The sequence below is a fragment of the Saccopteryx bilineata genome, chromosome 9, assembly GCF_036850765.1.
Source record: "Saccopteryx bilineata isolate mSacBil1 chromosome 9, mSacBil1_pri_phased_curated, whole genome shotgun sequence".
Taxonomy (NCBI): domain Eukaryota; kingdom Metazoa; phylum Chordata; class Mammalia; order Chiroptera; family Emballonuridae; genus Saccopteryx; species Saccopteryx bilineata.
The window spans coordinates 17,986,930-18,010,446 of record NC_089498.1 but is presented as its reverse complement, the minus strand read 5'-3'; the positions used below and the strand labels follow the sequence as shown (position 1 = coordinate 18,010,446).

The following is a 23,517-nucleotide window of genomic DNA, read 5'->3' as shown; positions in this document are numbered from 1 at the left end:
GAGCACATTACAAGTGTTCTATAAATATTGCAGATATCTAAATATCTGGGTGGATCCAATTCACATCATCCCAGAGAAAGTCACACTTTGGTATATCTAGAACCAATTAGGTTCAAATACAGAACCTGTATTCAAAGAGCAGTCATTATCAATACAGAACATGTAATTTTTAAGTGCCATATATTAAGAGGAATAAATACATTAGCAACAACACTTAATAATTGTAAAACACACAAAAGTTAAGAACAGATGCTTTTAAATAATCTTAGGAGCTGCAAAGTCCATAGCTTAGAATTTGGCCATTTTATTATGACTCTGACTACTTAACAAAGTATGAGAGGGGTGCTGGTAGCAAAAACTGAGTATAAATTGTTGATTATGCTTGAGTTAGTATGATACATTTTGAAAACTGTTTTATAGAATTTACTTTATAGTTTTAGACTGACTTTGTTCATTGTTTCCTCTTTTCTTGTGACAATATTTCTGATGTGGTCCAGCTATTTAGAACTGCCTACCAACTGTGTAGAAACATGCATAAAAGCAAACAAGCACATTTAATACAATTTAACTTCTATATTCCACAGTAGGATGTTACAGAGAACAAAATAAGAAGCTGGGTTGTACAGTTGTTCTACAGCTCAAAGAATTGTTTCTCAAATGTTTTCACTGTAGTATCTATACAAAGAACACTTCCCACTACCAAGCACTCATGCCCCATTCTGTTGACAACCTGTGAGATTAATCTCAGTCACATAGAGTGCATTCTGTTCCTAAAATATGTATTTGTTTCAATGTAAGAAATTTTAAATTACTTACCAGTTAAATTACTTAACTCACCGCCCCCTCAATAAGCACAATTGAAGCTCCAATGAGATGGGTCATGCTTATTCTTGTGGCTTCAAGTACCCGGAATCATATCACTTTGTACCCTAAGGGTATTCATATCCCAGTTTGAGAAACAGGGATTACACTAGCCACAACAGTTAAAAGTGACCAACATGTTTCTACAACCCCATTTCCCAAATTCTTAAATTTAGTTTTCTCGATAGCTTTTCAAATCAGTATTGTTTCTCTTTTCAGATGTTCATTTGTATGTACTTTATATCAACACCTCTAAAAGGACTGTAGAGCACAAATTATTTCTAGAACGACAGAAAACCAGGACAAAGACCTTGTCCTTTCCTTCTTGGAGGTACTAAGATACCCACTTGGAAAACAGAGACTTAAAATAGTGTAGAGCTTTCATTCCTGTTCCCTTTCTCCTCTACATTTGCCTCAGGAATGGCTTATAAGAAAAATCTCAATAGTTACTTAGATGATTTATTCACAAATTTATGTAATCTTAACTTTTGTAATTTCCACCTCTACATTCATTTTTGACATTACACAAGAGCAATTAAACAATTTTCACGTTTTTTAGGAGGTAAGAAAGAAGTGCTTTCTGGTAGTCTGAAAAGATATAATTTTTACAATTAGAACCCTACTTTGCTGTTTATGAGATCCCAGAGCCTAGTAGACCGTGACATTTATGAAAAGCCTATTTCAAGTTCCCTGTGATATTTTATAGAACTTGTAGGCTAAAGTAAATTTTAAGTGACCCTTTCAAATGTTAAAAGAAAAAATTATTGATAAGACTGTAACTAACACTCTGATGCAAACATGGGTCATTAGCTAGGCTAACTCAAGACAATTTCTATCCAAGATATCAGATTCCCCAAGAACAGGATCCCATCTGTTTGTTCCTCTTCAAAATTACAAACTGCCACAATGCACTTTTGAGGTCATCTACCAAAACTCAAAACATACAAGGTGGGGCAAAAGTAGTTTACAGATGTTTGTATGAACTGTAATACAATAATTAATAAATAATAAAACAATAGCCCTGGCCAGATAGCTCAGTTGGTTAGAGCATTGTCCTGAAGCATAGAGGTTGCCGGTTCAATCCTTAGGGTACATACAGGAACAGCTTGATGTTCCTGTTTCTCTCTCTCTCACCCTTCCTCTCTCACTAAAAAATAAATAAAATAATAATACAAGAATAAATTCTGTGTTTTGCATATTCACAACAGTAAATCTACTTACTTTTGCCCCACCCTGTACATTCCAAAGGCTTCTACAGAGAAGCTACCACAATTTCCTGGGGTTTTTCTACTTACAAGCTCAAAATGCTTTGCCCACATTCTCAACCCTGAGAATAGCCTTTGTAATTGATGTTACTCTCTCACAAATACGGGATGTAGGAACAGAAAGGTTACATAATTTGCTCAGTGTCATCCAGCTAACATATGGTAGTGCAAAGTTTCAAACTGAGGACTCTCGACCATAAAACCCATATACCTTCAACCACCCACCCTCTTGCCATCTCCTAGAATCAAGAATGGTACAGCAAATCCTCCAACCCCAAGAAGGTTTCATTACTCCTATATTTAACACCAAAATATGGAAACAGTATTTACCTCTCCGTGGCTGCAAAGTCAGTTTGAAAAGGAAAAACAGAGCTCAGCTCTCAAGCCCTTGGCCAGCAATCTGTCCACTAGCGCATCTTGTTCTTTGGCCCCAGGTCCGTAAGCATTCTAAAATAAAAGCACAAATCATTTTATGAAAATTAAATACACACAAATTCACATATAGTAAGAAAAATAAACTAAGAGCAAGATGAAGACTGATAAAATTAAGAATAAATAAAATATGTCATCTTACTAATTGGGCTATTCCATAAATATCTATCAAGCCAATAATAAAACATCCAGTTATTTTTTTTTAGACATTTGCTAAATATATCAAGGGCTAAAGATTCATGATTATCAAAATAGCACCCCACTGAGACCTTGCAACCAAGTAATGGCACATGTATATATATCCTAACTACCAAAAAATTAATTCTTATAGAATAAGAATTAGTAATAGTTCTTTAACAGTTTAATTCCTTATGTTTAACAAGCAGTGGTTTTACTGATTACATCATGAGTAAAGATTATTTTCTTTTTTTTCTTTGTATTTTTCCGAAGTCAGAAGTGGGGAGGCAGTCAGACAGACTCCTGCATGCGCCTGACTGGAATCCACCCAGCATACTCACCAAGGGGTGATGCTCTATCTGGAGCATTGCTCCATTGTGGCTGGAGCCATTCTAGCGCCTGAGGCTGAGGCCATGAAGCCATCCTCAGCGCCTGGGCCAACTTTGCTCCAACGGAGCCTTGGCTGCAGGAAGGGAAGAGAGAGACAGAGAGAAAGGAAAGGGGAAAGGGTGGAGAAGCAGATGGGAGCTTCTCCTGTGTGCCCTGGCCGGGAATCCAACCCAGGACTTTCACAGGCCGGGCCAACGCTCTACTACTGAGCCAACCCGCCAGGGCCAAGACTATTTTCAATTTAATACGATAATGATGGGGGGGGGGCGCCTTTCACTGACCACTAAAAATTCCAAAAGCACAGCATTGAAACACTTCCTTTTTAGTTAAATAATGAAATAGTTTTTCTTTCTTAAAAAGTAAAAACAGGCCCTGGCCGGTTGGCTCCGTGGTAGAGTGTCGACCTGGCATGCAGGAATCCTGGGTTCGATTCCCAGCCAGGGCACATAGGAGAAGCGCCCATCTGCTTCTCCACCCCTCCCCCTCTCCTTCCTCTCTGTCTCTCTCTTCCCCTCCCGCAGCCAAGGCTCCATTGCAGCAAATTTGGCCCGGGCACTGAGGATGACTCTATGGCCTCTGCCTCAGGCACTACAATGGCTCCAGCCATAACGGAGCAATGCTCCAGATGGGCAGAGCATCGCCCCTTGGTGGGCATGCCGGGTGGATCCCGGTTGGGCGCACGCGGGAGTCTGACTGTCTTCCCGTTTCCAACTTCAGAAAAATACAAAAAAAAAAAAAAAAAGTAAAAACAATTTTCTTCCTAAATTACAAATGAACGAACTGTCAGGCAATGGCAGAGTGGAACTTATCTCCAAGGGAGGGAAAAGGGAGGAGTACCTTTCAAGTGAAATGAAAGAGCTAAATTTGAATTAAGAGTTTTCAAAGAATTTGGCATAAGAGGTACAACTAAGAGGGACTCTAATGCATAATTAACTAAAGCCCACAAAACTAAGATGATCTAATACTTTTTTAGGTGAAGCTGAAGAAAAGTCTTCTTTGTTGAGAGGCAACTTATAACAAAGAGAACTAGTGTATTTAGTTCAAGAAACACTTGCAGTGGAGTCCATATACCGTCACTAACACCCTCAAAGGGAGTAAGAATTTATGCCCCTGAAAATTCTAAGAATAACTAAAAATGAAGATCAAGTGTGGAAAAATCACTATTCTTGAGGTATATGTCAGCAATCTATATATGCAATGCCACACCTCTGCACACAAAATACTAATCTCTGAGAAAATGCAATTAGACACTGCCAGGGAAGATCTGAGATAATGACTAGAGAATGTTTAGGGATGTTTAAAAATATATGGTATGCCAAATCTATATATATAATTATGAACCACGATCTTCAAAGTTATACATAACTTGCCATTATTATTCCTTTTAAACCTGTATGTTCTCTCTCAAATACTAAATTATGACAATTCTTAGCTGTCTGAAGAGGGACCTGATTTTTGGCAAAAGAGCTGAAGTCATCTAGAACCAAGATAAGTAAGGTAGAGAGCCAATGAAGTAGATGTTATGGAGTGAACTGCAAGCCAGCAACCCTGAAGCAAAAAACCAGTCTCTAGAGGTGAATTTCTGTCAGCAGGCACCATGGTGCAAGTCTGCCACAGGATTCCTCTTCAGGGCATCTGTCAGCCACAGGTGGCCATCACCACTCCCAAGGAATCCCCCAAGCCACCCAGAAGTCTGAGGCGGGTGCCCTCATTTTTCTGTGCTCTTTAAAGCAAAATCCTAAAGACCTTAGAATCTGAATGTATCTTAAGGATAATTTTTACAGCTCCTAAATTTTATGTTGAACAAATCCCTAAATTAACTTTTACAGCTACTCTTAAATAAGCAGCATTTTCCTATGTAGACAAACAGTTCTGTTGTAATCTTCCTTGTAATACTGATTTGAATAATAAGTTCCTTTGGGTAACCCTATATCCTCAATGTATTCTCTATGTAGATTTAGTTTTCCAATAAAAACAAAGTATGAATCCTAGCATATAGGAAATGTCAAAGGATAGCAACTCAGTGGATAAGGTCTATCAAAAAAGCATTAAGTGATGTATAAGACTAAGAAGTTAATGACTGCATAAGGCACAACTGAATCAAGAAGCAAAATATGGACTGTGGAACACAATGCTAACTAGGAAAACAAGCTTTACTCCTGGCTCAATTATAGACCTGCTGGATTTTAATTTTTAACCCATGTGGAACTTAAGTAAAACATATCACCTGCCATCCACAATTTCAAAAGGAAAATAGTGAAAATCATAAGAATGCAAAAAAATTACACAAATGAACTAATATATTAGACAATTAAGTGTAGTTCTTTTCCCAAACCTGACACTCCCATCAATGCTACTGCACTTAGTCACCTAGTGCCATTTTATTGTGGAGGGAGAGAAGGAACATTTTGCGAAGTTCAAAAACAGATGTTGAAAGACTCTCCTATGTAGGCAGATTGCTGCAAAAACCTACAGACTAAGATTACACAGTGGACCAACAACTCTGCTTAGAATCAGTTTGTTTTAATTTCCTCATAAACTTAATGTAACTTGCCGCACTATACTATCTTAAGGTACTAGACTATTTGAGGAAAGGGCAAAGACAATTCAACAGAAGCTTTTTAACGATGCAGAAGGCTTAAAGGACAGAGTAAATTTAATATACATGCCCTATTTCACTTCTTTTGCAGCCTATAGGGCATGTGGAGTTAACTTCTAAACTCAAAGCATGAAGATTACAACGCGAATGTTTACTTAATTCTGAACTCAGGGCTACAGGAAGTCTGCTACCAAAGAGTAGTTACATTAGGCGTAGATATTTATAAACCAACTGCAGCTAGTGACCCAAGATTCAGTTACAACATCAACCCTCAGATTTCACTGTATGGGCAAATTACCAGTGGAGTCAAGAATAAATTCATTCTGCCCTACTAGAGCTTTAGATCGGGTTGCAGAATCCCGGAGAACTGCCTTTGCCTAACCCTAGAGCATCAGACACTAAGTACTGTGCTATATTAGCGTCAGGATATTTTAAAGCAGTAGGGAACTCGAGGGTCTCCCTAACTTGGCCATCCTATAATCCTGAATTCAGCAATCTGTCACGCTAGTTGAGATCAGTGTGAAATTAAGTTTTGCTCTCTTTGAGATCTCTCAGCGCACAATGTCAGGCTATCACTCACTGCAAGGAGTGTCCGACCCTGGCTCCAGAAAAACTACTTGGTGCAGAACTCATGTCTTTTCAGTCCACCGTGGGGGGCCGCACCGGTAGGGTCCGGCAAAGAGCCCGGCGCTAGTTTAGGGGCGCAGCAGGGCCCGGCGGGGGTGGCGAGCGCGCGTCCCCCCGCCCGCTCGGGCGGCGTCGAGGCGCGAGCAGCTCAGCCAGCCTTGCAGAGGGAGCTCTCGGCAGCTCTGGGGTCCCTCTGCTCGCAGCAGCGCCGCCTGCGCCACTCGGTGGAGACGGAGACCAGCGGCGGCGGCGCGCGGACTAGGAGCGACTGCCGAGCAGCCTCGCAAGGCGGCCGGGTAGGTTCCGGGGACCGGGCGAGCTGGAGGATGGGCAGCCCGAGAGGCGTTGGCCAGGGCCCGACACCCATATTGCACGGAGACCCGGCAGCGCACGCGGAGGCAGAGTAGGTACCCTTGAGGAAAACGAGCGCGGAAGCCGAGGCGCGGAGATCGCCTCTCGGCTGAAGCCACCCGGCTTGGGAAGGGCGGAGGTCAGAGGGCGGGCCGCGGCCGGGCGATCGGTCGGGCCAAGAGCCGGTCTCGAGGGCAGAGACAAAGGAAGGAAAATGGAGTCGCCGGCGCGCGGGCCTCTGTCGCCGTCGCCGCCGGAGGCCTAGCGCGCCGCCAAGAGAGAGGCCTAGCGGGCGGGTGTGTGTTGGGGGGGGCCGGCCGGGGCCATGGTGGCGACGGGCAATGGCGGCGGCCGCGCCGCAGCAGGGACGGTAGAGGGAGACAAACACCCCCCGGCGGCGGCGCTGGCGCCGGGCTGCAGCCAGCGCCGACCGGAGCGGCCCCATCGTGACACCTAGAGGCGGCCCGCGAAACCTCCTCCACCCGGGGCCCCCTTACCTCCGCGCCACACCCCCCGCAGCGCCCGCTCCGCCGCCGCTCCACCGCTCCGGCCACCAGGCGTCCCCGGCCAGCTCTGCGCACCCGCACCGGCTACCGCGCCGCCGCTGCCGCCAAAGAAGCAGCTCCGCGCACGGTTTAATCGCTCCACAGGCTCGGACACAAAATGGCGGCAGCGAGGTGCAGTGCGCCTGCGTCGGCGCTGCCGGGGCCGCGGGTGCTGATAAGGGAAGGGACGGGTGGGGGGGCAGTCGGGCGACGAGTGGAGGGCGGGGGAGGAAAGGTGAGGGGAGGGGTTGGCGCAGGGCAGCATGGGAGGCGGCCCCGGGCGCCAACTTTCAAAAGCGGGCGCGATGGCGTAACGGGATGCGCCTCGAGTCACGTCACGTCGCACGCGCCCTCCCGCGCTCTCGCCCGGTCGCGCGTGGGCTGCGCGGGTGCCGCGAAGTCCGGGCTCCTTCTGGGTGGGGCTTCGTGGGCGGAAGTCACTGCCTGGGAGGCCTGGGATCTTGTGTCCGCTTAACCTGGTTCCTTAGCCGCAGTCTCCCGCCCTGAACCCGGAAAGGCGGTAGAGGGTGTTCGGAGGAAGCCGGTGCGGGGCTAGGTGGTGTGGCTGAGGCGGTTCTTGGACCAGACCCCGCCCCAGTCTCCACCCTAGCCTGGCCCGACCCGCCCTCCGCGCGCCGCACCGCATCCCGCCAAAGAGTAAGGCCCGCCTGGTCCCTGCGTATTTTCATTTCAGAAACAATTCAGCGCTGGCGAGCGACAGCGAGAAGAGCTGTCTTTTTCCAGCAACTTTTGGGGCTCTTTCCGCCCTAGAAAAGGGCTTCCTGTTAATCCCCTGGCCTCCTCACCCCGGAGAAGCTAGCGGAAGACCAGACTTGATACTTTTACAAGATCGTAACAATCGTCTTTTGCCGAAAAGGACTTTCTGTTTTTGGCGCGGTGTAATTCTGTGTTTCAAAATGTGCATTTCTTGTCTTTGCCCTGAGGGCTGTTACAATTCTCTGTGGGCGGAGTCCTTCAGCCGCTCAGTATGGTCGCCCCTCCCCCTCCCCAGGATGCACCTGCGGACTTGACCTAATCAGCTGTCAAGTTGACCGAAGACTGGATATTCTGGTGGCTTCGGAGGAAAGCCTTTGGTACTTTTGGGACTCTGACTCAGGATTGAATTTTCAATTCCTTTATACATGGATAACAAACGTACCTAGCGTTAAGTAAACAGCTTCTGCTCCATTTGTTCCGTTATGAGAATGCCTCCCCAATGTTGACAGATCTGTTTTTGTAATTTTTTTTTTAAAAAGGGAATCAGAAATTTGGACTTTTAATATGTAAAAATCTCTAGATATTTAGATGTTGGCAAGTAAACCAGATGCTTTTAAGTTAAGTTAGTGGTTTAATCGGACTTGAAGAAAGGAGTGAAAAGTTCCGGTGCCAAATACAAGCCACTCCAGCATTTAGAGATAGGGTAATGGGGATAGAGAGGGAGCAGCCAGGACGGCAGAAGAAAATCCACAGTGTTTATTTGTGAGATCTAAGAGCAGAGAAGGATTCAGGTAGGAGGCGAATGATCAATTGTGTCTAGAGGTATACTTCAGCTACAGATACGGTTTGAGTTGGTCACGTTGGAGATCACGTGAGAATGTCATTGGTGGTGGCCTGATTCCTGTTGGTAAATCAGAAATGTGGAGCCTGACCAGGATTGGATTGTGATGCGGAGGACCCAGGTTTGAGACCCCAAGGTCGCTGGCTTGAGCACGGGCTCACCAGCGTGAGCATGGGGTCGCTGGCTTGAGTGTGGGCTCATAGAAATGACCCCGTGGTTGCTGGCATAGCCCAAAGTCGCTGGCTTGAAGCCCAAGGTCACTGGCTTGAGCAAGGGGTCACTTGCTCTGCTGTAGCCTACCCCCCTTTAGGGCACATATGAGAAAGCAATCAATGAACAACTGAAGTGCCACAACAAAGAATTGATGCTTCTCATCTCTCCTTCCTACTGTCACTATCCCTTTCTCTATCTCTCTCCCTGTCCCTGTCACACACACAAAAAGAAAGAAATATGGACATGACTATAATAGGTTGAAGAGTGAACGGGAAAGTGAGGAAATAGAGAGTGTACACAGACAACATGGGAAAAGTTTTACTGTGAAGGGAGCAAAGAAGTTTAGGGATAATTAGAAGGATATGGGATCAAGAGGAAATGTTATAAAAGATGGTAGGATTCTAGAGCATGTTTTTTTGCCATTGGGAGTGATACAAAAGAGAGAAGGCCTACTTGACCTATATAGGAGTCCTATATAGAAATCCAAGGGAGGGCATAAAGAAATTGGGAGGATTGACCTTGAATAGGAACAGGATGCTTCCACTGTGATAATGGTAACTAAGGTGAAGATGATGCAAATGCAGGCGAGTGGGAAAGCAAATTCACAGCTTTCCTAGTGGGACTGCCTTGGCAGCATTGAGTACCCATTTGAAGTTTATGATCATGAGTTTAAAGCTAAACCAGTTGGCCCAGAGTGTGGTTTTTCTCTAGCAACATTCAGTTACTTGGGTACAGACATAAAGAGAGAATTTACTTTCTAAACACCAAGACCCCAATTGTCTGATTCTGCATCTTGGGCACTTGCCTTATGTAATTAGCTACTATTCTAGAAATGTGTGAAGTCTTGGGAAAATTTACATGTGACTACTTTTCTAGGAACCAAATGATCCTATTGTCTCTGATGTATACACCTTAAGACTCAAATATAAAGAAAAGACAAACTTAGCGGAAAATTACCTCTGGAATGTTTGCATTTTCTTCAGCCTTCTACCCCAAGTAGCTCCTTGGCATGGTGTACTAAAAGAAACAAAGCTGACTTGCACATAAATCCTTAGCTTCTTTATCTTTCTAGTACCTTTAATAATCTGATTAACTTTCTAAGATTTTATTTCAAACTGTCTTTCTTATGTTTAAGATTAAAGTAAAAGAACATCCTCTAAGGCTTTAATGTGGACAGATATAAGGCAATGTATTTAGGTGGAATAAAACTTCAACTTTATTTACTATGATATTTATAACTGCTATGGTCAGTATATTTGTAGTCCCTCCAAAGTTCATGTGTTGAAATTCTAATGCCAGATGTGATGATATAAGTAGGTGGGACCTTTGGTAAGTGCTTAAATCATGAGGGAGGAACCCTCATAAATATGATTAGTGCCTTTTAAGAGAGTTTTCATACAGATCCCTAGCCTCTTCCATCATGTGAAGTCATGAGAAGGCACTGACCGTAAACTAGGAAAAGGTCCTTCACCAGGATTTAATCTTTGTTGGTGCTTTGACCTTGATCTTCCCAGCCTCCAGAACTGTAAGCAATAAGTTTCTGCTGTTTATAAAGCGCCCAATCATGGTATTTTGTCATAGCCATAGTATTTTTGTGATAGCAACTAAAAAACTATATTTTTATTATTATCAACTATAATTACAACTATATGACTTGTGAGTCATAACTTAGAAGTCAGGAATGGGGTGTGAGTGGCCTTGGAGCCTGCTTTCTGAAGACAAAGATCCTGCCTGACTAGGCGGTGGCACAGTGGGTAGAGCATCGGATTGGGATGTGGAGGACCCAGGTTCAAGACCCCGAGGTCACCAGCTTGAGCCCAAGGTCGCTGGCTCGAGCAAGGGGTCACTTGGTCTGCTGTAGCCCCCTGGTCAAGGCACATATGAGAAATCAATGAACAACTAAGGAACCGTAATGAAAAATTGATGTTTTTCATCTTCCTTCCTGTCTGTCTGTCCCTTTCTCAGACTCTCCCTATCTGCCACAAAAAGAAAGAAAGAAAGAAAAGACAAAAATCCCATGTGCTCCTCTGATACATGGCTGAGAAAATGCTGAGGATCACTAGGAAGGGACAACAGGAAATGTTTTCTTCACCTTGTAGGAAATTATGATGTGTCCTACTTCATGGAATCACCAAGGAACAGAAAGCCACACCAAAAGGATGGTTCAGGCTGGATAGAAACGAACTGTAAGGGAAAAATAATACAATTAAGAACCTGTGAAACAGGATGATAAAAATAAGGACAGGTTTGTTCCTTGCAGTACTACACCAGACTACTTGGTGAAAACCACTCGGGGATTTAAGGAAGTGTTTTTACCATGGACTGTCTCTTAGATTTGTGGTTCATAGGGTTTGGGGCATTATCAGTAGAAGGCTCTCAGCTTACCACATGGCATTGGTGAAGTCACCATATTCCAAGATCTGGCCCTCAGTCTCACAGATAGGACGAAAAATGTAGCCTGTATCCTGAGAGTGGATTCCTTTCTTAGGGACTTAGCTGGTTCACAGAAACTTGGATGAGCAGAGTGCTGTTTTACTAAGTGGCAAGTGGACCAGAGCTTTTGTGCTGGCAGAAGGCTGGAGAGGCTCCTAGGAAGCCAAATTACTGGAAAGCTTTGATGAATGGTTAATTGGATTAAGAGATGTTAGTTAAATGTTTAATATCACCTTCTCTGGATGCTGGAATCAGATTGTCTGGCATAGAGTCTTGTGTTGGCTCCTAATTATCTGTATGATCTTAGGTGAATTAGTACCAACTCAACTGCAGTATTCTTCTCTATAAGGTAGGATGATAATTGTACTTTACACAATGGTAGAAATTAAATAAGACAACTCAAGTAAAGCTTTTTGTATAGCCCTAGGCACCAGTAATCTTACAATAAATGTACATTATTGTTATTATTTCTTTTATTTTTATGCTTCTTGTTACCTACTCTCACTCCCAAATCTGCTTCTAATATACATGATCTTTCTAGATTCATTAATAGACTCAGTTACTGACTAGGCTTTCCTTGGTCTGGGAGCCATTCTTTCTAGAGAAAGTGTACTTTCTGCTATAATTCTCAGGAGAACAATTCTGTTTCCAAGATCTTTCTTAGCTCCTACAAGTTGCCCCTTAAAGCTTGCAATAATCAAAATCTTTTGTGTTTGGTTTTGGTTTTTGGAACTATTTAAGCAAGAGAATCAAATTAAGGAGAAATGAATTAATGATCAAGAATCTTCTTGCCCACTTTGGGGATAAGACCCAGGTTACACCTGAATAGTCCCAAAGCCTTTGTATCTGTTGGGGATATGTGAGATATAATCCAATTCAGCAAGCATTTATTGAGCACCTACTGTGTTCAACTCCCTGTTGTAGGCCCTGGAGCTACAAAGATGACCCAAGAGGCCCTGGCTGGTTGGCTCAGTGGTAGAGCGTCGGCCTTGCGTGCAGAAGTCCTGGGTTTGATTCCCGGCCAGGGCACACAGGAGAAGCGCCCATCTGCTTCTCCACTCCTCCCCCTCTCCTTCCTCTCTGTCTCTCTCTTCCCCTCCCACAGCCAAGGCTCCATTGGAGCAAGGATGGCCCGGGCACTGGGGATGGCTCCTTGGCCTCTGCCCCAGGCGCTAGAGTGGCTCTGGTCGCGACCGAGCAATGCCCTGGAGGGGCAGAGCATCGCCCCCTGGTGGGCAGAGCGTCGCCCCCTGGTGGGCGTGCCGGGTGGATCCCGGTTGGCCGCATGCTGGAGTCTGACTGTCTCTCCCCGTTTCCAGCTTCGGAAAAATACAAAAAAAAAAAAAAAGACCCAAGATGTGTTTCCTGATCAGACTGGTTAGAAAACAACAACAAAAATCAACGCAGTAATTGTTATAATGGGAAGAAATGGACTCATAGATAAGGGAGGAAATCATGCCCCAGGAAGTCACTTCACCTGGGTGTTACAAGCAAGGCAAAGGCATATAAGATGAAACACTCATAACCAAGGCATAAAAGGGCCCAAGGGTGTTGGGAGAGCAAGTCATCCCACACCATTTGGTTCGGGTATAGAGTAGTGATGCTAAACCTTTTAAGACATTTGAAAAGCTTTCAATGTAAACTGCCAATGCCAACCAACACTTTCTCCTTACATTTTAAAGACCTGCCCTTCTGCCTGACCTGTGGTAGTGCAGTGGACCAAGTGTCAACCAGGACTGCGAAGATCCCTGGTTTGAAACCCCAGCCTTGCTTGGTCAGGGCACATATGGGAAGCAACTACTACTATGAGTTAATGCTTCCCACTCCTCCCCACCATTCTCTCTTTATTTCTCTAAAAGCAATAAGTAAAATCTTAAAAAATAATAAAAAAGTCAAGACTTGACCTTCTATTGATACATCATCTCCTACCCAGACCACAGGAATTTTCTTCCTTATTGATGTCTGCTTTCTTCAGACCCCTATAAAAACCATATTTATTTTTTACTTCTTAGCTCAAATTACTGCTTTCTAAAGGTTAAATGACTTTACTTAGATTTATATCTTGCATTTGGGAAGTAGTTTACTTTTGTTGTCTGTGCACTTACCTGCATTTGTCAGACATGCATTGATCATTCTTTAATTATCTCATTTTGCAAAACACCTTTTCATGCCTGCCCTTTTATGTCCAGGGCTTTATTTGAAAGAGCTGGACACAATTTTGTCTCAAATTCAGAAAATGAATACTTGCTCAGTGTCATCCAACAACTTATTGGCAAAGCTGGAGTGAGTTTCAGACCTGCTAGTCCTACCTTCTCCCTGTTCTTTCACTGGCTGCTCAGAGGTCCTTACTCTGTCAGATGTCAGAGTTCTAGCCATCCTCTGGAGATCTTTTTTTTTTCTTTTCTTTTTTTCTTTTTAAACGAGAGAGACAGACAGGAACGGAAAGAGATGAGAAGCATAAACTCATAGTAGTGGCTCTTTTAGTTGTTCATTGATTCTTTCTCATACATGTCTTGACTGGGGGCTCCAGCCGAGCCAGTGACCCACCCCTTGCTCAAACCAGCAACCTTGGGCTCAAGCCAGCAACCATGGGGTCATGTCTATGATCCCATGCTCAAACCAGCTACCCCGCACTCAAGCTGGTGAGCCTATACTCAAACCGGCGACCTCAAGGTTTCGAACTTGGGTCCTCAGAGTCCCAGGTCAACACCCTATCCACTGCGTCAGCACCTGGTCAGGTTGGAGATGATTCTTTAGCTCAGGGACTGCTTTAGAAGGGGAGGGGAAGGGAAGTCCAGCAGATAGGCTCTAAGCCTCTACTCCCCTACCCTTCCCTACTGCTCCATATTTTATGTGATTTGTTCAGGGAGAAAAAAAGTTTTCTGCTCCTGAAACAAGTTGGACAATACTGCCTTAACCCAAAGTAAGTTCTTTAATGGTGGAAATTTCAGGCACTTGGAAGGCAGATATTAGAGGTATTTGGAATGATGACATCAATCTATGAGTATGTCCTAAAAACCTGCAGTCCAGGTCTGTGCTTGAGGATAGATAATATTGGAGAGAGATGATCTCCTTGGCCCTGAAGTGCCTTATATTTTGTCTTATATTAGTCTGGGGAGGCCACACTAAACTTCATGAGCATTAGTAGGTAAAAGTCAAGGATGAAGAGGCAAGTAAAAGGAATGGACTACAGATGTGGAAGGAACAAATTGGTTACTGGACATCCCAGTAGTCATATGAGACTTCACAGTAAAGCGAGGATGACTATCAGAAAACTTCTACCTCTAGCTTACAGCCTTCTCTTTTTGCCCCAGCTAGCTATAATCTAGCTTCTTTCTGGAGATTCTCCTGGATTGCTCCCAGGCCACCCTTAAGGGCCTTATGAGTCTCCTCCCAACTGGTTTCTCCAGGTCTCCTCCTTTTCGATGAAAAGGTACCATCTGCCTGACCTGAGGTGGTGTAGTGGATAAAGCGTAGACCTGGAATGCTGCACTTGCCGGTTCAGAGCCCTGGGCTTGCCAGTCAAGGCACATGAGAGAAGCAATTACTATGTGTAGGTGCTTCCTGCTTCTCCCCCCTCTTTCTCACTCTCCCACTCTTTCTCTTCCCCCTCTCTCCAAAATTAATAAATTTAAAAAATCTAAAAAAACAAGGTTATAATAGAAAGAAAAGGTACCATCCATTCATTACCCAGGTCAGAACCTAGGGTTCACTCTTATCTCCCACATTCTGTCAATCACCAAATCCTGTCTTTTCTGGCATCAGAACATCTATCTCTTCATGCTAACCTTTCCATCCCCGCTGCCTCTACCCTGGCCTAGGTCCCTATCACTTCTTCTGATCACAGCTTTGGAGTCATCACAACTTCTTGCCTCCACACTACTGCCTAAGTGACCTTTCCAAAGTAGAGATGTGATCTCAAAATTTCCCAACTTCAAGTCCAAGTATGGCTCCCAGTGCCCTGGGGGTAAATTCCAAACTCCTCATCTACTCCAGAAGGCCTCCCCTTGACCAAGCCCCTTTAGCTTCTTTTCTAACTGTCCCCTCTGACTCCTGTATATTCAGTTTACTTACCTCCTCCACCAATCAGACAGCTCTCCCTCTCTGTATTATCTCCTGATCAGGCTTTCCTTCCATTCCTTACTGGGATCCTGGTGGTGAAAGTGCATTCTAAAGAGCTGTGCTTGGCCCTGGCCAGTTTGCTCAGTGGTAGAGCGTCAGCCTGGCGTGTGGAAGTCCCGGGTTCGATTTCTGGCCAGGGCACACAGGAGAGGCGCCCATCTGCTTCTCCACCCCTCCCCCTCTCCTTCCTCTCTGTCTCTCTCTTCCCCTCCCGCAGCTGAGGCTCCATTGGAGCAAAAGATGGCCCGGGCGCTGGGGATGGCTCCTTGGCCTCTGCCCCAGGCGCTAGAATGGCTCTGGTCATGACAGAGCGACGGCCCGGATGGGCAGAGCATGGCCCCCTGGTGGGCGTGCCGGATGGATCCCGGTCAGGCGCATGTGGGAGTCTGTCTGACTGCCTCCCCATTTCCAACTTAAGAAAAAAACAAAAAAAACAAAAACAACCCCCCCAAAAAAAAAGCAGATTCCCGCCTGACCAGGTGGTGGCGCAGTGGATAGAGCGTCGGACTGGGATGCCAAGGACCCAGGTTCGAGACCCCAAGATCGCTAGCTTGAGCGCGGGCTCATCTGGTTTGAGCAAAAGCTCACCAGCTTGGACCCAAGGTCGCTGGCTTGAGCAAGGGGTTACTCGGTCTGTTGCAGCCCCATAGTCAAGGCACATATGAGAAAGCAATCAATCAACAACTAAGGTGTCTCAATGCGCAACGAAAAACTAATGATTGATGCTTCTCATCTCTCCGTTCCTGTCTGTCTGTTCCTATCTATCCCTCTCTCTGACTCTCTCTCTGTCTCTGTAAAAAAATAAAATAAAAATAATAAATAAATAAATACTAACATTAAAAAAAACAACAGATTCCCACCTGACCAGTGGTGGCGCAGTGAATAGAGCATCAGCCTAGGATTGAAGTCCCAGGGTTGAAACCCCAAGGTTGCCAGCTTCAGTGCAGGCTCATCCAGCTTTAGCATAGGCTCAAGGGTTCCTGACTTGAGCATGGGATCCTTGAAATGATTACAGGGTTGCTAGCTTGAGCAAGGGGTCACTGGCTTGGCTTGAGCCTGCAGTCAAGGCATGCATGAGAAGCAATCAATGAACAACTAAAGTGGCATAATTATGAGTCGATGCTTCTCATCTCTTTCCCTTCTTATCTCTCTGTCTCGCTCTCTCCAAAAGAAGAAAGAAAAAAAAATTACCCTGGCCAGTTGGCTCAGTGGATAGAGAATTGGCCTGGCATATGGATGTCCCTGGTTTGAAATGATCATCTGCTTCTCTCTCTCTCTCCCCCTTCTCTGTCTTTTACCTTCCCACAGCCAGTGACTTGATCAGTTCGAGCATCAGCTGGGCACTGAGGATAGCTCAGTTGGTCTAAGTGTCAGCCTCAGCACTAAAAATAGCTCGGTTGATTCAAGCATCGGCCCAATACGGATCACCGGGTGGCTCCTGGCCAGGGTGGATGCAGGAGCCTGTCTCATTATCACCCCTCCTCTCACTTAAAAAAAAAAAAGAAAATACAGATTTCTTGGCTCCACCCCAGAGCTCTGAATTTGAATCTCCAGGACAATTCTCAGGTAAATCTTAGAACTGGGTAAGTTAGAAAGACCTAATCTTATTTCATTTATAAGAAATATTTAGGTCTGACCTGTGGTGGCACAGTGGATAAAGTGTCGACCTGGAAATGCTGAGGTCGCCAGTTCGAAACCCTGGGCTTGCCTGGCCAAGGCACATATGGGAGTTGATGCTTCCAGCTCCTCCCCCGTCTTTCTCTCCTCTCTCTCTCTGTCTCTCTCTCTCCCTCTCTCTCTCCTCTCTAAAATGAATAAATAAAATAAAAATAAATAAATAAATAAAACCCTGATGCTGAAAGAGGGCCATTCCAAAAAAAAAAAAAGAAAGAAATATTCAGAATAGAATCTACTGTGACAGAAGGTAGATTAGTGGTTACCTCAGTGTGAGTATGGGGCTAGGAGGTTGTGAAGGCCCAGGGACGATAGCTAAGTGGTGCAGGATCTTTTTCTTTTTTTTTTTTTTAATTTTTATTTACTTAATTTTTTTGAGGCCAAGGGAATTTTAAAAATAAAGATATTTATTGGTTTTAGAGAGAGGAACTAGAGAGAGAAAGATGGAAGGGAGGGCGGGAAGCAGCAACTCGGTAGTAGTTGCTTCTCATATGTGCCTTGACCAGGCAAGCCCCGGGTTTCAAACCAGCAACTTCACATTTCAAATCAACACTTTATCCACTGCACCACCACAGGTCAGGCAGTGGTGCAATTTCTTTTGGGGTTGATGAAAATGCTCTAAAATTGATTGTGATGATGATGGCTCAATTCTGTGAATACACTAAAAATCATTCAACTCTATGATTTAAATGGATAAATTGCATGGTATGTGGACTGAATTTCAATAAAGCTGTTTTAAAACAAGTAAAACAAAAAACTTGGACCAGCCTCCATAAGGGACTTGGTGGTACCTGTTACCTAGTAGAATAGTTAGCAAATACTTATGGATATATACAGAGTGGGGCAAAAGTAGGTTTATAGTTGTTTGTATGGAAAATTATATAATAATTAATAAATAATAGTATAAGAATAAACTGTGCTTCATGTACTCACAACTGTAATCCTTTTGCCCCACCCTGTACATTGGAGGATACAAAGTAAATGAGTAATTGCAGTGGGGGGTGTGATTAGTACTATACTAGAGAAGTGCAGGCTCCCTTGACAAGAGCAGAGTGGAGGGGCAGCCTCCAGAGGAAACCTGTGATGTCTAGGTCGAAGTATATCAGATGAACAGGCATTGTTAGCAAGGCAAGATGAGAGGTAGAATGTACCACAATCGGACAAGCAAGCCCTGCAAGCACTTAGTGAGGCTTCAGTACAGAGCAAGAGGTTAGATGGCAGAAGTGAGGCTGAAGGGAACAGACTCAAGGGCTTTGTGAACTGATTGAGGGGGTTGGAATTTTCCCAATAGAGAGACTGTAATGGTGGGTTTATGTTTCACAAATCACTCTGAGGCCCTGGCCGGATTGCTCAGTTGGTTAGTGTCATCCCGACATGCTGAGGTTGTGGGTTTGATCCCCAGTCAGAGCAGGTACAGGAATCAACCACTAACAATATGAACAAGTGGAACAACAAATCAGTGTTTCTCTTTCTCCCTCCCTCTCTAAAAACCAATCAATAATTAAAAAAAAAAATCACTCTGCACTGTGGAGAATGGATGGAAAAGAGGCAGAAATCCTGTGAGGGGGAAATTTTAGTGTCTACATGAGAGGTCAGTGTGTCCTGAATCTGAATGGTGTCAATGGGGATAAAGAAAAGTGGACTGGCCTGACCTGTGGCGGTGCAGTGGATAAGGCGTCGACCTGGAAATGCTGAGGTTGCCGGTTCGAAACCCTGGGCTTGCCTGGTCAAGGCACATATGGGAGTTGATGCTTCCAGCTCCTCCCCCCTCCTCTCTCTCTCTCTTTCTCCCTCTCTCTCTCCTCTCTAAAAATGAATAAATAAAATTAAAAAAAAAAGAAAGAAAGAAAAGTGGACTGAATTCAGAAATAATTAGGTTATTTATGTGAGAGGATTGTGATAGCTTGGATGAAGGGCAGAAGAAAAAGTCAAGAATGAGGCTCAGGCCCTGGCCGGTTGGCTCAGCGGTAGAGCGTCGGCCTAGCGTGCGGAGGACCCAGGTTCGATTCCCGGCCAGGGCACACAGGAGAAGCGCCTATTTGCTTCTCCACCCCTCCGCCGCGCCTTCCTCTCTGTCTCTCTCTTCCCCTCCCGCAGCCAAGGCTCCGTTGGAGCAAAGATGGCCCGGGCGCTGGGGATGGCTCTGTGGCCTCTGCCCCAGGCGCTAGAGTGGCTCTGGTCGCAACATGGCAACGCCCAGGATGGGCAGAGCATCGCCCCCTGGTGGGCAGAGCATCGCCCCTGGTGGGCGTGCCGGGTGGATCCCGGTAGGGCGCATGCGGGAGTCTGTCTGACTGTCTCTCCCTGTTTCCAGCTTCAGAAAAATGCAAAAAAAAAAAAAAGAATGAGGCTCAGTTGTGTGGCTTGGGTACCTGGGTAGTTGATAACCCCAAGAGCCCTGGAGGAGAAGTAGATTTTGAGATGCTGAGTGTGATTGGGAGTATGCTGTTCAAAAGGAGGCATCTAGTCAGTCAGCGATTTAAGGTGACCAACGTTTTTACAATGAAAAGGAGGACAAAAATAAATTGAAGAAAACAATATTGTAAATAAAAGAAACATTTTATTCATTGCAACAATACACTATAATATAAATGCATAATAAAAACATTTATAATATTTTATATTGTAATTATGCTTACATGCCTTTTTTTTTTTTTAGAGACAGCGAGAGTCAGAGAGAGGGATAGATAGGGACAGAGAGACAGGAACGGAGAGAGATGAGAAGCATCAATCATCAGTTTTTTCATTGTGGCACTTTAGTTGTTCATTGATTGCTTTCTCATATGTGCCTTGACCGTGGGGCTACAGCAGACCAAGTAACCCATTGCTCGAGCCAGCAACCTTGGGTCCAAGCTGGTGAGTTTTGCTCAAACCAGATGAGCCCATGCTTAAGCTGGTGACCTCGGGGTCTCAAACCTGGGTCCTCTGCATCGCAGTCTGATGCTCTATTCACTGCGCCACAGCACCTGCCAGGCTAATTTTTAATAATTGTAAGAAAAAAGTACTAATTTAGATACAAATACGTCACATCACATGCAATGGATCGACTATACATCAATCAAATACGGACATTTACAGATTAGTCTTCTGGCATCAAAAAGGAGGACACTTGTTGAGGGAGGATAGATCTTACAAAAGGACTGTCCTCCCTAAAGGAGAATGATTGGTCACCTTATGGTTGGATGTGGGGGTCTGGCAGAGAGGAGGGTGCCATGCAAATCACTGCATGCAATCTCAGCATACAGATGGAAGAGAGAGGAATGGATGAGGAATGGGAGAGTGTTTCAGGAGCATAGAGGAAAGGGTTTAGAATGGAGTCCTGTGGAGTGATGTTTGTAAGATGATGCTTGAGTAGGACGTGGAGGAGGTTTTAAAGAGATTCAGAGGAAATAGCTAGAAATGTAGGTGTTAGCTATAGCAATTCATCTGCTTATTCAGCTGCTATAAGTCAGCCTATATTGAGGGTCCATATGTCCTGGGTGTATTCAGAGACAAGTGAGACTTGACTGCTGACATCAAACTTAAACCTTGGCTATCACCTCATTACAACCTTCTGAAAGAAGAGGCCCTTTTCTTATAGGCCACTGACAGTCTTATTTCCTTAACAATAGATTGTTCTTCCTTAGCAGTGTTACAGGCTCTGGATCCTTCCCAAGGTCACCCTTCTGTGTTACCCAGGCCCAAAAGAACCAGGTCCAGCAATCAAGGCTTCTGTATGGCCTGAATAGGGCTGTTGGGGGTGGGGGGTATATGGCAGGAAAGGAGGAAACCCATGTATGCATAAGGTTCAGCAAATTGTACCCACACACCAGGCATAGAAACACACGAGAAAAGCACCCCCGCTCTGTGGGTGAGACAAAGAAGCAGTCCTCTTCCCATGTGTCAACCCATCTGCCTTTTTTGCCTTCACAAACATGCCCTTTTTTCGTTATTTTTTTTCTCAGTGTTTGCAGCTTTGAACACACGAGGAAGAAGAGTGGGAGACAGGAGGAAAGGTAAGGTTGGAAGAGGGCAAGAGAAAAGGAGAGTGCGGGATTCTCCAGTGACCAAACAGCACAATAAATCGGCTCCTAGACTGTCTGTCTGGCTCCTTTTTTGGCAGTGCGCGCTTATCAGTTTCCTCCCAGGAAGAACCCCAGCGATGATGGCTGTGGCCTTGATGGACTTGATTGATGGAGCACTTCTCAGTGTGTCAGAGACCTTGGAGGCCCACTTTCTTCTCTTGCCCCCACAGAGGTTTGCATAGGCCACACAGGACAGGTGGGCACAGGCTTTCTCTGCCCTGCTTCCTTTGATTCTGATGGTGTATCGTCATCCTCCCATTAGTGGGGCGGGCTACCAGGCTCCTGTCTGTGGAGTTTGGGACAGCAGGAATGAATGCCTCCCTGAATCTGCATGACAGCAGAGTAGAAGGTGGGGGAGTGCTGGGAGCAGCTTTGCCCTGTGGGAAGACCTGTGGGGGGTACCTGTGAGTCTGTGTTGGGGGAGAGGAGGCTGTACAGGAAGGTAGACAAGGGCTCTCCCTGCCATCGAACATCTCACAGACTTGGGCATAGGTCTGGGTATAGGAGGCCATCCAGCCTGACTTCCGGTCACTGATGCAAAGGGCTTGAGTTGCCCTCTCCACACTGCTGATCCACACTGCTCTAAGCTAGATAGGCTTGGTGGGGCAAAGGACTAAGGTTCTTTGTGTTGTCTTTGAGAGTCCTTTACCTGTACCTGGCTGTGCTCACAGTGCCCACCCTGACCCTCACACTCACCTTTGGCTAGGGCTGAATACTAGGTTGTGGCCTTAGGACAGGGGTCCCCAAACTTTTTACACAGGGGGCCAGTTCACTGTCCCTCAGACCATTGGAGGGCCAGACTATAAAAAAAAAACTATGAACAAATCTCTATGCACACTGCACATATCTTATTTTAAAGTAAAATAAACAAAACAGGAACAAATACAGTATTTAAAATAAAGAACAAGTAAATTTAAATCAACAAACTGACCAGTATTTCAAGGGGAATTATGCTCCTCTCACTGACCACCAATGAAAGAGGTGCCCTTCTGGAAGTGCAGCGGGAGCCAGATAAATGGCCTCAGGGATTTTGGGGACCCCTGCCTTAGGACCTTCTTTAGAGGGGGCAGAAAGTTAGGGGCCCTATCCATTTCCAGCATTTGCAAGCAGTGATGTAGTGCCACTCAGATTCTCAGTGCCAGTCCCAGTTGACCCCCAATTGGGATGATTTTTCCATCCTCCATTTCTTGCCTAGGCTGCCCTCTCCTGTGGATTGAGCTGTGTGAGTTTGTGCCGGCCCCGTCACCCGTCTGCACTTTCCCAGGACCTGGTCAGCCAGTGTTTACTTCCTCTTTCCCCGCCACACAGGCTGCGCTCAGGATGCAAGTCCTGACCCACCAGTGGGCCTCTTAGGCCCCAGGGGCTTCTAGAGGTGGTTCTTAAAATACAACCCTCCTGCCAGGGAACTTGGGGTAGGCCCAAGCTGTGGCCAGCTTTGGGTGCTGGCGTGGTCTCTTTCACTTGCTTGCCTTCTCCACCCTCTGCCACCCCAGCCTACCACCCAAAAAGCTGAACTGTACACCACCCGTACCACAGTACCCTTCACAGTTACAGAGGGAGCACAGAGCTGTGCCAGTGTGCTGGCTGTCTGCCTGCCCACAGCCCCACCCTTCTGGAATGAGCCACCTGCATCCACACAGGTGTTTCCTGAGTTCCTTCCTGTTGCCATGTCGTGTCCCCCCCCCCCCCAGCTTCCCTAGCAGGTGGTTAAGGGCCCGCCAAACCTCTTTATACACAGCTCTAAAACTGTGGGGCAGGTCTCCCTGGGGATCTGGGTTAACCCCACCCCCACCCCCGGGACTGTTGGCACCTCGTTGCCTCTGCTGGTGTGCAGCTGCACACTTTCCCCAGTGTGTCACATTGCTGTGCTACCACCATAGACACTGGGTCACTGGAGTGAACTCAGAGTGGGGACCACCCTACTTGTGCACGGTCTCTCTTGCCCCTGGGTAATGAAAGCCATGGAGGGAGAGAGGAAGGGTGGAGGGCCCACTTCTTCAGCCTTGGGTCCTCCTTAGAACAGGCCTGTCATCCTGAAATCCCACCCCACCCTCAAATTCCTCCCACAGAACTCTTAGCCTTCTAGGATTAATACACTTAAAGTGCCTGGCAGCCATTGGGGGAGATGAAACCTCTCCCTGGAGCCCTGCTTCCCAAAGCAAAACAGGGACGGGACGGGACACATGACCACAGGGTTCAGTCAGGT

At 45.6% G+C, this 23,517-nt stretch overlaps 1 protein-coding gene and 1 non-coding gene across 4 annotated transcripts in view; one reads left to right on the top strand and one right to left on the bottom strand.

Moving 5' to 3' along the window:
- CTCF (CCCTC-binding factor) overlaps positions 1-7,406 on the bottom strand; it is a 56,334-nt gene extending 48,928 nt beyond the window's left edge. The window contains exons 1-3 of one of the 3 annotated variants that reach the window (XM_066242500.1): positions 7,200-7,406; positions 2,457-2,573; positions 817-929 (exon numbers count right to left, since the gene is read on the bottom strand). The gene's annotated coding sequence lies outside the window, so the exon portion shown is untranslated. The remainder of the gene's footprint in view (positions 1-816; positions 930-2,456; positions 2,574-7,199) is intronic. The other 2 variants (XM_066242498.1, XM_066242499.1) reach the window with 2 other exon arrangements.
- Positions 7,407-12,404: 4,998 nt separating this feature from the next.
- On the top strand, positions 12,405-12,480 carry TRNAA-UGC (transfer RNA alanine (anticodon UGC)). The gene has a single exon. It is a non-coding gene; the product is annotated as a tRNA-Ala (tRNA).
- The last annotated feature ends 11,037 nt before the right edge of the window (positions 12,481-23,517 follow it).